This window comes from Pantherophis guttatus, chromosome 6, assembly GCF_059756535.1.
Source record: "Pantherophis guttatus breed Tessera chromosome 6, ASM5975653v1, whole genome shotgun sequence".
NCBI lineage: Eukaryota > Metazoa > Chordata > Lepidosauria > Squamata > Colubridae > Pantherophis > Pantherophis guttatus.
The window spans coordinates 1,227,204-1,239,621 of NC_142068.1; the positions used below are offsets into that span (position 1 = coordinate 1,227,204).

At 45.5% G+C, this 12,418-nt stretch overlaps 2 long non-coding RNA genes across 2 annotated transcripts; both read right to left on the reverse strand.

Moving 5' to 3' along the window:
- On the reverse strand, positions 1 to 5,504 carry LOC148112977 (uncharacterized). Its single transcript, XR_015728408.1, has 2 exons — positions 2,206 to 5,504; positions 1 to 1,204 (listed from the first exon to the last, which is right to left on the reverse strand). It is a non-coding gene; the product is annotated as an uncharacterized LOC148112977 (long non-coding RNA).
- Positions 5,505 to 5,733: 229 nt separating this feature from the next.
- On the reverse strand, positions 5,734 to 10,960 carry LOC148112978 (uncharacterized). The gene is made up of 2 exons (XR_015728407.1): positions 9,681 to 10,960; positions 5,734 to 9,354 (listed from the first exon to the last, which is right to left on the reverse strand). It is a non-coding gene; the product is annotated as an uncharacterized LOC148112978 (long non-coding RNA).
- Positions 10,961 to 12,418: the final 1,458 nt, after the last annotated feature.

The window sequence follows — 12,418 nt, forward strand, 5'->3', positions numbered from 1 at the left end:
GAGTTGTGGTAGTCTTTTACTTTTAGAAAAAAGTAAAGCAAAGTCCAATAACAATCCAAGTCATACACAGATAAGGCGATAGTTACAATATCAATTCAGGGATATTCCAAGTACGAAGTCTTCTTACCAGTTGTTGTCATTACACAATAAAAACAGTTCTTGAGTTTCAAACAGAAACAAGTTCAGTATTAAAACATTCAATAAATAGTAGAAAGCAACAAGTAGCAATAATCAAACAGTGATCGTGCAGAGAGTAACAGCAAATAAGCAGATAAAATGGTGTAGTATCCACACAAGCCATGATTCAGGCTTCCCCTTAAGTAATTGGCTACAGAGCTTAGCCAATCAGGATACAGGATGATGCAATACAGTCTTAAAGCAATATAATACCTTTTGACAAACATATATTGATAGTTTATATATTGCCTGACCAACTAGTTAGACAATAGCAATTTCCTAACACACCCAACCGAAGATGGTAGTTTACAATAAAACACCCTACAAAACCCACACTCTTGCCTAACCTTCTGAACCCCACAGTTCACCAGAAGCACCTGAGGAGATACAGGCTCCCCTGACCCTCCCAGGAACAAACATGGCCAAGGGACCAAATGTAGAAGCAAGTGTGGCTTGTTTGACGGGGACGAGCAAACCGTTTGCCTCACACACCCATTGAGGAGGCTGGTTAGGGGAGGCAGGCGGGGTCCTTGGAAAGACCTTGGAATCCGGCATCCAGTTTTGGTCACCACATTACAAAAAAGCGGCTGAGACTCTGGAAAGAAGGGCAACCAAGAGGATTAGGGAGGCTGGAGGATCTAAAACACAGGGAGAACGGTTGCTGGGATTGGGCATGACTGCTTTAATGAAAAGAAGGACTAGGGGTGAGATGATGGCAATGTCCCAATATTTGAGGGGCTACCACAACGAGGAGGGGGTCAGTCTAAATCTACAAAGCACTTGAAGGCAGGGCAAGAAGCAATGGATGGAGACTAACCGAGGAGAGAAGCCATCTGGAATTAAGGAGAAAAAATTCCTGACACTGAGAACAATTAACCAGTGGAACAAACTTGCCTTCAGAAGTTGTGGATGCTCCATCACCGGAGGTTTTTAAGAAGAGACTGGACAGCCACTTGTCTGGAATGGTCCAGGGTCTCCTGCTTGAGCAGGGGGTTGGACTAGCAGACCTCTGAGGTCCCCTACAGTCCTATGATTCAGGAAGAAAGGAATGAAGGAAATGGATGGAAACTAATCAAGGAGAGAAGCAACCTGGCATTAAGGAGAAACTTCCTAATAGTGAGGACAATTAACCAGTGGAAGGGAAGTGGCCTCCAGGAGTTGTGGGGGCTCCAACACTGGAGGTTTTCAAGAAGAGACTGGACAGCCATTTGTCTAAAATGGTTTCCTGCTTGAAGAGGGTTGGACTAGAAGACCTCCGAGGTCCCTCCCAACTCTATCATTCTATGATCTGGGGCAGGGGACCTCCAAGACCCCTCCCAGCTCTGTTGCTCTGTTATTCCTGTCCGCTTTGAAGGGTTCAGCTTCAGCCCCACCTCTGCATTGCAGGGTGAGACTTTCTCTCCTGCCCGGGGAACCCTGTCAATCACACTGCCCCACGTCAATCCCACTGAAGAGACGGTGGGACAGGAAGAGACCGCTGTCCCCTCATGACTCCAGAAGCCTGTCAGCCAAGCTGCCTGCATCCTTCAGACTTCAGACCAAGATTCAACCGGTATCAATATTCAGTTCAAAATAACTCAGCCTGAAAACCCCTGATTAGCTTTGTGGCAGAGCAACCGGGGGACGGCAGCCAGCAGCCGGCAATTTTGGTCCGAATGGACGTGCCAGTTGGATGGACAAAACAGCTCCTGCTTCTCTTTCAGTGGGTAGCAAGGAGGGACCAGAGGGTTTTCTTTCTTTCCTTCTTTCTTTCTTTCTTTCTTTCTTTCTTTCTTTCTTTCTTTCTTTCTTTCTTCTTTCTTTCTTTCTTTCTTTTCTTTCTTTCCTTCTTTCTCTTTCTTTCTTTTGCTTTCTTTCTTTCCTTCTTTCTTCTTTCTTTGTTTCTTTCCCTTCCTTCCTTCCTTTCCTTTCCTTTATAGCCGCCCATTTTATGTGCCAAAACTTTGCACTGATGACACCAAGACTGGTTAACAGCCTAAAAGCAATTGTAAAAACCCAGCATTTTAAAAAGCTGTTGAAGCCACTTACCTACAGTGTCCTAGTTCCAGTCCTAGGTCTCTCCCAGGCCCCCTCCCCAAGCCCTCCAGCCCCCCACCTTTCCACTTTGATCCTCATTTGCATAATATCCAGAAGGATGTTTCCAAATTGGAAGTAAGCGTCTCAGGTTTCAAGAGGGGAGCTATTCTGAGAAACGGAAAGAGGGGAAATTAAATTAAATTAACTCCACTCACCCTAGCAGGAAAGGCCTTCCCTCAAGCCTTGGCAGGAGTTCCTGAATTGCTACAGAAAAAAGAAACACCGAGGTGCAGGAAGCCAAGGAGAGCCTGTGGCGGAATCTTTCTCCACCTTTTGTACTTCTTGGTAAGCTAGAAAAACGTGGGATAGACAGCCTCACCACCAGATGGGTTTGTAACTGGCTGACAAACCATACTCAACGAGTTGTCCTTAACGGTACTACATCTACGTGGAGGGAAGTAAGTAGTGGGGTAATACAAGCTTATGTCTTGGGCCCAGGACTCCTCCTCAATATCTCCATAAATGATTTAGATGAGGGAGTAGAAGGGGAACTCATCCAATTTGCAGATGACTCTAAGCTGGCAGGAACAGCCAACAGCCCAGAAGACAAGCTCAGGATCCAAAAAGATCTCGACAGACTTGAACAATGGGCCCTGTTAGGATATGGTATAAGTCTAACAAGTTGTCCAGGCAATATATGTATGCTATCACTTTAAATGTATTCTGTAACTTTAAATGTAATGCTGAGTAATTGTACTGCTGAGTCATTGTAATGACTAATGACTGCTGACTGAATGCTGACTGCAATTATCATAATTGTACTGTTGAGTCATTGCACTGCTGACTTCACTTTATCTTAAGTGGATAATTACTAGTGTAAACTGTATATAAGAAGGAAGCCAAGCTATAGTCATTGTTGGACCTGCTCTCATCATTGCTTGACTTGCTGCTTGACTGGAACTGTTGGTTGGAACTGTTACTGTCGTCGTGTGAAGAAGTGGATGGATCTGTTACCATCGTGATTTGTTACCAGAGTTGAATTGCTGTTTGTCTGGTAAGAAGATATCTGTAACTTCGGACTGATTTGAATGGCTAAAGACTTGGATTGATAAAAAGACTATGCAATTGTTTTTCACTACAGAGTAAAAGCTTTGTTAAACCAGTTTGTATGTATTGTATTCATTGCTCTCAGTACCGTTTCTCTGTGCATTTGCTCTGCTGGTTGGTAACACAACAATATCCTTAACAGGCCCCATCCAACAACCAATGAAATTGAATGTGGAGAAAAGCAAAGTTTTACATTTAGGCAGGAAAAGCCAAAGGGACAAGTACAGATTAGGTGAAACCTGGCTCAAAAACAGGAACCGGGAGAGGGACCTCGGAGTCCTCGTGGACGATCCCTTAAATGTCAGTCAGCGGTGTGCGGCAGCAGCCGAAAAAGCTAATACAATCCACAGTTGTATAAGGTGACCAATCGTCCTCCTTTAGGGAGGACACTCCTTCTTTTGTAACTTCTGTCCTCTCTTGAAAAGTGTCCTCCTACATTTCCTCCTTTTCGATATTTGAAGACTAATCTGTAAATCTCCGTATTCAATCGATGCCGACCTGATCCGTTGTGTGTGATGTGATGTATTTGTATTTGACATGACAATTCGTCAAGGCTCGGTACAGGGTGGCGAGATGCGATTATGAGACACATGCGCTCCGCACAGGAGAATTGTTTTGAGAGAGTGCGCCACGCGCAAGTGGCTTTGTTTACTTCTTACCAAATCACGACACGGCACACATGTACATATTAGACTCATTGTTGGTCCCCTTAATAAACAGAGGGACAGAATCCAGATCACGTGAAGTGATTTACAATCACTTTACAAGGCCTTGGTAAGGCCACACTTGGAATACCACATGCAGTTTTGGTCACCACGATATAAAAAAAGATGTGGAGACTCTGGCAAGACTGCAGAGAAGAGCCACAAAGAGGATTAGGGGGCTGGAGGCCAAAACAGAAGAAGAAAGATTGCAAGAAATTGCATGTCATGCAGGGGTGAAATGCTCCCGGCTCAGACCGGATCGCCTGATCCGGTAGCGATGGCAGCGGGTGGTTCAGAGAACCGGTAGCAAAAATCCCTGCCACCTGTACAGAAACTTTAAGGGGGAGCAAATCTTTCTCTCTTCCAGGGTTTTCTCACGCCTGCAGGAAAGAAATCACGCCAGCCTGGAGGAAATCATCACAGCAGTGATGAAAAAAGAAAAAAAAAGATACCAAGAAGAAGAAAAAGAGAGAATATACCAATAAATACACGCTATAAAAAGTTCACACTGCATGTTAAAAGAAAAAGGGAGAATACTACACCATTACTCTTACATCTAGAACGATGAAAAACAAATTTAAATATTTTAAAATACCAGATTGATAGCAAAAATCAAAGCTCTTTTGATCTTTGCTTATACTCGTAGCAAATCAAACCGCAAGAAAAGATAAGAAAAGGAATTAACTGAACAGACTGAATGCAGAATATGCTACACCCCTAAAATCTGATCAAGGTTAACCCGAATCCAGCTTGGCTTGTAGTCTGAATCTGTCTGCTGGGATTTTAACCTTGTTAAAATGATTGTGATGATTGTGGCACTGGTGTTCTGAAGAATAGCTTCGCTTTTGGTTTTTTTTCCCACCAGGTGGCGCTCATGTGCCACTGATGTGTGATGTACTCAGGAGGTGTCTGCGAACTCCATGATAATGTACACCTACAGTATGTCCCTTAGACACCCCCCCCCAAAAAAAAAGATAGCAAGGGGCCTTCTCTGCTTTGGCATCGCGTAGCAAACAGGATCTATCTTTTTTTCTTTCTTTTTCTTTCTTTCTTTCTTTTTCTTCCTCCCTCCCTCCCTCCTTCCTCATTTCTTGTCTCCTTTCTTTCTTTTTCTTTTTCTTCATTCCTTCCTTCCTTCCTCTTTCTTTCTTCCTCTTTTTCTTTCCTTCTTTCTTTCTTTCTTCCTTCCTTCTCTTTCCTACCTTCCTCTTTCTTTTCCCCTTATCATTCCTTCCTTCCTCTCTTTTTCTTTCTTTCTTCTTTTTCTTTTTCTTCTTCCTTCCTTTCTTTTTCTTCTCTTTCTTTTTCTTCCTTCCTTCTTTCCTTCCTATCTTCTTCTTTCTTTCTTTTTCCCCTTGTCCTTCCTTCCTTCCTTCCTCTTTCTTTCTTTTCTTTCTTTTTCTTTCTTTTTCTTCTTCCTTCCTCTTCCTCTTTTTTCTTTTTCTTCCTCCCTTCCTCCCTCCCTTCCTCCTTCCTCATTTCTTGTCTCCTTTCTCCTTTCCTCCTTTCTCTTTCTTCTTTTTTTTCTTTTTCTTTCTCTTCTTTTTCTTTTCCCTTTTTTCTTTCTCTTTGTTTCTTCTCTCTCTCTCTTTTCCTTCTTCTTTCTTTCCTCCTCCTCCTTCCAAACCCCACTCCCTTCTACCACTGATGATGTTCCCTAGTTGGGTCTTGAGACATCTGAAAGAAAAGCATCCAGCTCAGAGATCACCAAGGATCCCACAGTTCCACCTACAAATGGTCTCATTTATTTATTTTCATTTACTTATTTTTAAATGCACAGCCACAAATATGGCTTGCTCCAGCCTGCTGGCCCCCATCCTCACCAGCTCATTCCAGCAACTTGGGAGTCCAGAGTTTGAGCTGAAGCCAGCGGGCGCTTCCATTTCCCCCCAAAAGGCCCCCATCCCCACACACCCCCAGTGAAGGAGACCATTTCTGTAGAAGCAACATCCAGAGGAAGGAAGCCACGTCTTGCTTTTGAAAGCTTTCTTGTGGTTTCTGGCATGGCCTCTGGGTCTCAAAGAAGGCCCACCTCCACTGGGGAGGGGGTCCTGGAAAGCATCCCCCCCCCATGTCGCTCATCGGTCATCAAGAAAGGAATTCTGGGACAATCCTCCTGATTTTGGGGTGTGGGGAGGTCCTGCTCCCTCTGGAGACCAGCAAAGGAGCTAGCAAGCCCCAACCAGCTGGAGAATTATGGCTTTCAAAGTGTGGCAAACTGGGATCCAGAACCATCAAATGTATTTTAAAAGGGCTGCTTCTGCCCACTCTGGGCAAAGAGGGGGTCTGTTTGAAGAATCCACCCTGGGCAGCCAGGCCTGGCAGTGGCCTTGGACAAATATGACGTGGGGGGGGGAGTTGCTTGGAGCCTTTTAGAGGATGCTAGGGACAGAGTCCTGCCAGCCAGGCGGGACGTCCCCCCCCGCAAGGCCTAACTCAGGGCCAGAATCTCCCCACCCCATCAGATTCCCCCATGCGCTCAGAGCCACCAGCTGCCCTCAAGCAGGGAGCAACAGAGCCCAGACTGATGGGAAACAAGGTTTGCAACTGTGACGGACAGTTCCATGATGGTCATACATCAAGGACTGCCTGTATACCATCGTTTAGCTTTGCAAATGCATGCAATCAATCAGAATTTCTACTATTTCGGTCAAGTGACTGTCTAGTTTCTTCTTAACAACCTCCAGGGGTGAAGCAGCCAAAACTTCTGGAGGCAACTTCCGTTCCACTGGTTGATTGTTCTCTTAGGAAATTTCTCCTTAGTTCCAGGTTGCTTCTCTCCTTGATTAGTTTCCATCCGTTCCTTCTTGTCCTGCCTTCAGGGGCTTTGGAGAATAGCTTGACCCCCAACTCTTCTTTGTGGCAGCCCCTCAAATACTGGAAAACTGCTATCATGTCACCCCTAGTCCTTCTTTTCATTAAACTAGCCAAACCCAGTTCCTGCAACCGTTCTTCGTATGTTTTAGTCTCCAGGCCTTTCATCATCCTAGTTGCTCTTCTCTGCACTTTTTCCAAAGTCTTGACATCTTTCTTGTAATGTGCTGACCAAAACTGGATGCAGGATTCCAGATGTGGCCTTACTAAAGGCTTTATAAAGTGGAACCAATACTTCACTATCAACTTACTTTGCACATAAAAAAGTCTGAGTTTACACTAACATATTGTAGGAGAAAAATTCTATTCTATTCTGTTCTGTTCTGTTCTGTTCTGTTCTGTTCCGTTCCGTTCCGTTCCAAGATGTGGCAGAATCCAGGGGTGGAGTTAAAAGAGGAACTATCTTAGAATCCCTACATAATCACAAGCAAACTAAGTCCAACCTCCCTTTGTGGGTATTGACCCTTAGCAGGTGCCAGCCATTAGCTGAGGAGATTCCTGTGCATAGGCTTTTAGCAATAAATAGTTTTAATTGGGCTTTCACCTGTGCACCTGGTCTTTTGCACCTGACAAGATGGGAAGGAAGGAAGGAAGGATGGAAGGAAGGATGGAAGGAAGGAAGGAAGGAAGGAAGGAAGGAAGGAAGGAAGGAAGGAAGGAAGGAAGGAAGGAACCTAGAGGTGGAGTCAAAAGAGGAATCAGCTTAGAATTCCCTACATAGCCACAAGTGAATGAAGTCCAAGTTCCCTTGAATTCTGTGGTCCCTTATCTAATTCCTAGTAGGTGCTAACCATTAATTGGGAATATTCGTATGCATAGGCATGATTAGCAATAAACTAGTTTAAGCAAACCTTCACCTGTGGACCTGGTCTTTTCTGCCTGACATTAAGTCTTCTGGAAGGGTGCAAAAGAAACCCCCTACAGAGAGTCCAAAAATTCAGCCAGATGTTCTAGGCAGAAGGTCTTCAGAAGGACCCTGTAGACCTAAAGGAATAGGTACTGGTAGTAATTGGGCATTGTTATCAGCAGTACCACATCACATGGGCTGTTGGCTTTACTACCTGAGGATGAAGGTGTCATTGTCCCACAAATTGAGAAGGTCTCTTCTGAAGAGCTGTAAGATGTGAGAAGACTAGCCAACAATGTTCAGGGGTCTCCAAACTTGGCAACTTTAAGACTGGTGGACTTCAACTCCCAGAATTCCCCAGCTAGTCATGGAAGAGCTCTCCCCATCCCACTCCCTGGAGTTGTAGGTGCTCCATCACTGGAGGTTTTCAAGAAGAGGTTGGACAACCATCAGACTAGGATAGGTCTCCTGCCTTGAGCAAGAGGTTGGACTACAAGACTTCCAAGGTCCCCTCAGCCCTAGGATTCTGTGCCACCTTCTTGTTTCTCTTTGACTTTGGCTGGTTTTGAGTCCACCAGTTTTAAAGTTACCAAGTTTGGAGTCCCCTGATCTTGTCCCACCTTTGGAGACCATCTCAATGGGTAAGACAATGACACTCCTTCATCCTCAGCTAGCAGCCTTCCCCTCCCAATTGGACAACGCCATCCTTACCAAGCTAGCCATGGGTGCTTCCATGGTCTTCCTCCTTCCCCTGGCATCTCCCAAATTCTGCCAACGTTCATGAGGGACAGCTGCATTGCCACTTCCCTGCTTCTACAAGGGGGACATTTCCAACCCTTTGGGCAAGAAGGAGCCATTGCTGCATTCCTGTTTCTTCCAGCAGGCCTCCTGAGTGCTTGGTGGGACCCCCAAAATGAGTTCTTGAACAGCTGAATCCCCTCTCTGATGGGGGCAAGGGTGGGGGAGAGGCTGCCCTCTGCCAGGGGTTATTCTGCCCACAGGTCCTGGCTGAATAGGGAAGAGGGAAGAGGGGGGAGGGAAGCAGACCTCCATGGGGCCCCCTTTTCTCTCCCCCAAGTTCACGGGGACTGGAGGTGGGCCAAGCCCTGGGGGCGTCCTGTGCTTGAGAAGGAAGAAAAGCAGAGAAGGAGAAAGAGAAGAGAAGAATGATGATTAGGAGCCCCCAGTGAAAAGCTCTAAAGAACTTGGATGGGTGAAGATGGCACGCGAGGAAAGAACATGGAGGGCCCTTTGTCCGGCCAGCATTCATCTCGGACCGACTTTGCCACGCTGCCAAGCTGAAGGGACAGTCGAGGCAAGCCTCTTGCCGGTCACCCCTGGAAGCAGGAGGCCCACTGCTCTCCTTCCAAGCCTTCTCTGGCCTCCGCTCAGGTGTCCTTGGATCTCTGGGTCCTGGGGGGCTCCTTCTGATGCTGGGGGAGAGGCAGAAGCTTGTCCACTGCTAGGGGCTGAAGTCGGGGGGCAGCTCCTGCTTCAGATTCCTGCCTTCCCTTCTTGCTGGTCACTCTCTCTGGAACAGGATTATCGGTTCCACCATGTCACACCGACTGTTGGCTTTGCTAGCTGGGGACGGAGGAGTCATTGTCCCACCGGTTGAGAAGGTCTCTCCTGGAAGAAAAGGGAGGGGAAAGAGGAGTAGAGGAGAAGGTTAGAAGTGGGGAAGAAGAGATGAGAGGGGGAAGAGAAGGGGAAGGAGGAAAGAGAAGGAGAGAAAGAACGAAGGAAGTAGGAGGAGAGAGAGGAAGGAAGAGAAGGGGAGGAGAAGAAGAAAGGTTGGAGTAAAGGTAAAGGGTAAAAGAGCAACCCCGAAAAAGTAAAAATGAAAAATGAAAGTTAAAAGAAAAGATGAATGAAAAATGATGGAAATGACTGTACATGTAAATGTGTTTATGAGAAATAAAAATAAAAAAATATTTTAAAAAAGAGAGAAAGACCTTCTGGAAGGCTGGAAGATCTGAGAAGACTAGCTGAGGATCATCAATCAGAATAGAGCTGGAAGGGACCTTGGAGGTCTTCTAGTCCAACCAGCAGGAGACCCTGGCCTGTACCATTTCAGACAAGTGGCTGTCCAATCTCTTCTTAAAAGCCTCCAGTGATGGAGCACTCACAACTTCTGGTGGCAAGATGTTCCACTGGCTAATTGTCCTCACTGTCAGGAAATTTCTCCTTAGTTCCAGGTTGCTTCTCTCCTTGATCAGTTTCCATCCGCTGCTTCTTGTCCTGCCCTCAGGTGCTTTGGAGAATAGGTGGACCCCCCCTCTTTGGGGCAGCCCCTCAAATACTGGAAGACTGGTATTCTTACTCAATCTTCCCTCCCCAATATCATCTTTGGAAAGCTAGCTGTTGACACATCCAATTGTCCATGCCCTGTTCGTCTTTCCTCATCTCCCGGCAGGAGGAGGAGGAGGAGGAAGAGGGACTGTGAGGTCCTCGATGCTCTCTGAGCTTGGTGGTTTTCTTGCAGACATTTCAAGACCCAACTAGGTAACAGCATCCATACACATTTTTGAGAGAAATATAGGAAGAATAATATCTTAACAGTGGATATAAGCTTCGTAAATTAAAAACAACTCCAAAGCTATGACAGTATTATTCATCAATTATTGCTTCCCTTTCTTTCTCTTTCTTTCTTTCTCTTTCTTTCTTTCTTTCTTTCTTTTTCTTTCTCTTTCCTTCCTTCCTTCCTTCCTTCCTTTCTTTCTTTCTTTCTTTTTCTTTCTTTCTCTTTCTCTCTCTTTCTTTCTCTTTCTCTTTTCTTTCTTTCTTTTTCTTTCTTTCTTTCTTTGGAAGAAGTTTTTTTTTTTTTTAATTTGATTTATATGCCGCCCTTCTCCGAAGACTCAGGGCGGCTTACAATGTGCTCAGCACAATGTGCTCAGTTATTTTCTGGGAAGCACTTAATGAGTCATGAGCCATTTTCCTACCAAACTGCTGTGTGTTTTGTGACTCCTTCCTCCCTTCTAAAACTCTGGTCTTCTTCCGAAAGGGTCCGGACGAAAGAGAGAGTCACCCAGCCAGGGCCCCTTCTTCTCCTCCGTGCTGCTGACTCCTCCTTTTCCTTGCAGGGGAAGGAAAAGCCCGGCTGATCCTTTGGCAGCTGATTCACCACTTTCCCTCCTTGGCTTTTCATTTTCCAGATGTTTTAATCTGAATTTGATGAATGAGCTTTGTGGAAAAGCCTCCCCTGAGCCGCATTTTTGGTTCTCAGTTGCCCAGGTGAATGTTTGACTATTTCAAGGCAACACAGACAGCAGCTGAATCACTTCTAGAAGGGGAAAAACCAAGATGGTTAGAAATAAGTACCTACAAAATAATAGTGGGTCCTTCCTTCCACTTTTCTTTCCTCCCTCCCTCCCTCCTACCATTGCTTCTTTTTTCTCTTTTTTCTTTCCCTTTATTTTCTCTTTTTCCTTCCTTCCTTCCTTCCTTCTTTCCTTCCCCATCTCTCTCTTTCAGACTGATAGTTTGAAAGGAAACTCATTTGTCAGAATAGAACTGGAAGGGACCTTGGAGGTCTTCTAGTCCAGCCCCCTGCTGGAGCTCCTATACCATTCCAGACAAGTGACTGTCCAGTCTCTTCTTAAAAAGTGATTTGTTAATGATGGAGCACCCACAACTTCTGAAGGCAACTTCTCTTCCATGGGTTGATCGTTCTCACTGTCAGAAAATTCCTCCTTATTTTCAGGTTGAATCTCTGCTTGTTCAGTTTCCATCCATGATTCCTTGTCCTGCCTTCAGGTGCTCTGGAGAACAGCTTGACCCCCTCCCTCCTCTCTGGGGCAGCCCCTCAAATACTGGAAGATGCTCTCCTGTCTCCCCTGGTCCTTCTCTTCACTAGACCAGCCAGGCCCAGTTCCTGCAACCGTTCATCGTATGTCTTAGCCTCCAGTCCCCTCATCATCCAGGTTGCTCTTCTCTGCACTTTTTCTAGAGTCTCCACATCTTTTTTATAGTGTGGTGACCAAAATGACGCTCAAAGTTGGTGGAGAGATTTTCCCAGGTAAGCAATGTATCCAAGGCAGATGGAAAGACATCTGCATCCAAGCAGATGGTGGTCCAAGCTGGAAACTGGTATTTCTCTCCCTCCCTCTCTCTCTCCATCCATCCATCCATCCACAGAGAAAGAGAAGAACAGAGACGCATGGAATTGATAAGGCAGGAAATTACAGGAAGTAATTCATTTAGTGACCATTTGAAGTTACAAAGGCACTGAAAAACTATTTTTCACACTTAATATAATAACCGAGTTGGAAGGGACCTTGGAGGTCTTCTAGTCCAACCCCCTGCTTAGGCAGGAAACCCTACACCACTTCAGACAAATGGTTGTCCAATCTTTTCTTAAAAATTTCCAGTGTTGGAGCATTCACAACTTCTGGAGGCAAGTTGTTCCACTGGTTAATTGTTCTCACTGTCAGGGAATTTCTCCTTAGTTCTAGGTTGCTTCTCTCCTTGATTAGTTTCCATCCGTTGTTCTCTGTTCTTCATATGCTTTAGTTTCCAGCCCCCTAATCCTCTTTGTTGCTCTTCTCTGCACTCTTTCTAGAGTCTCCACATCTTTTTTACATCGTGGCAACCAAAACTGGATGCAGGATTCCAGGTGTGGCCTTACCAAGGCCTTATAAAGTGCCATTAACACTTCACGGGATCTGGATTCTCTCCCTCTGTTTATGCA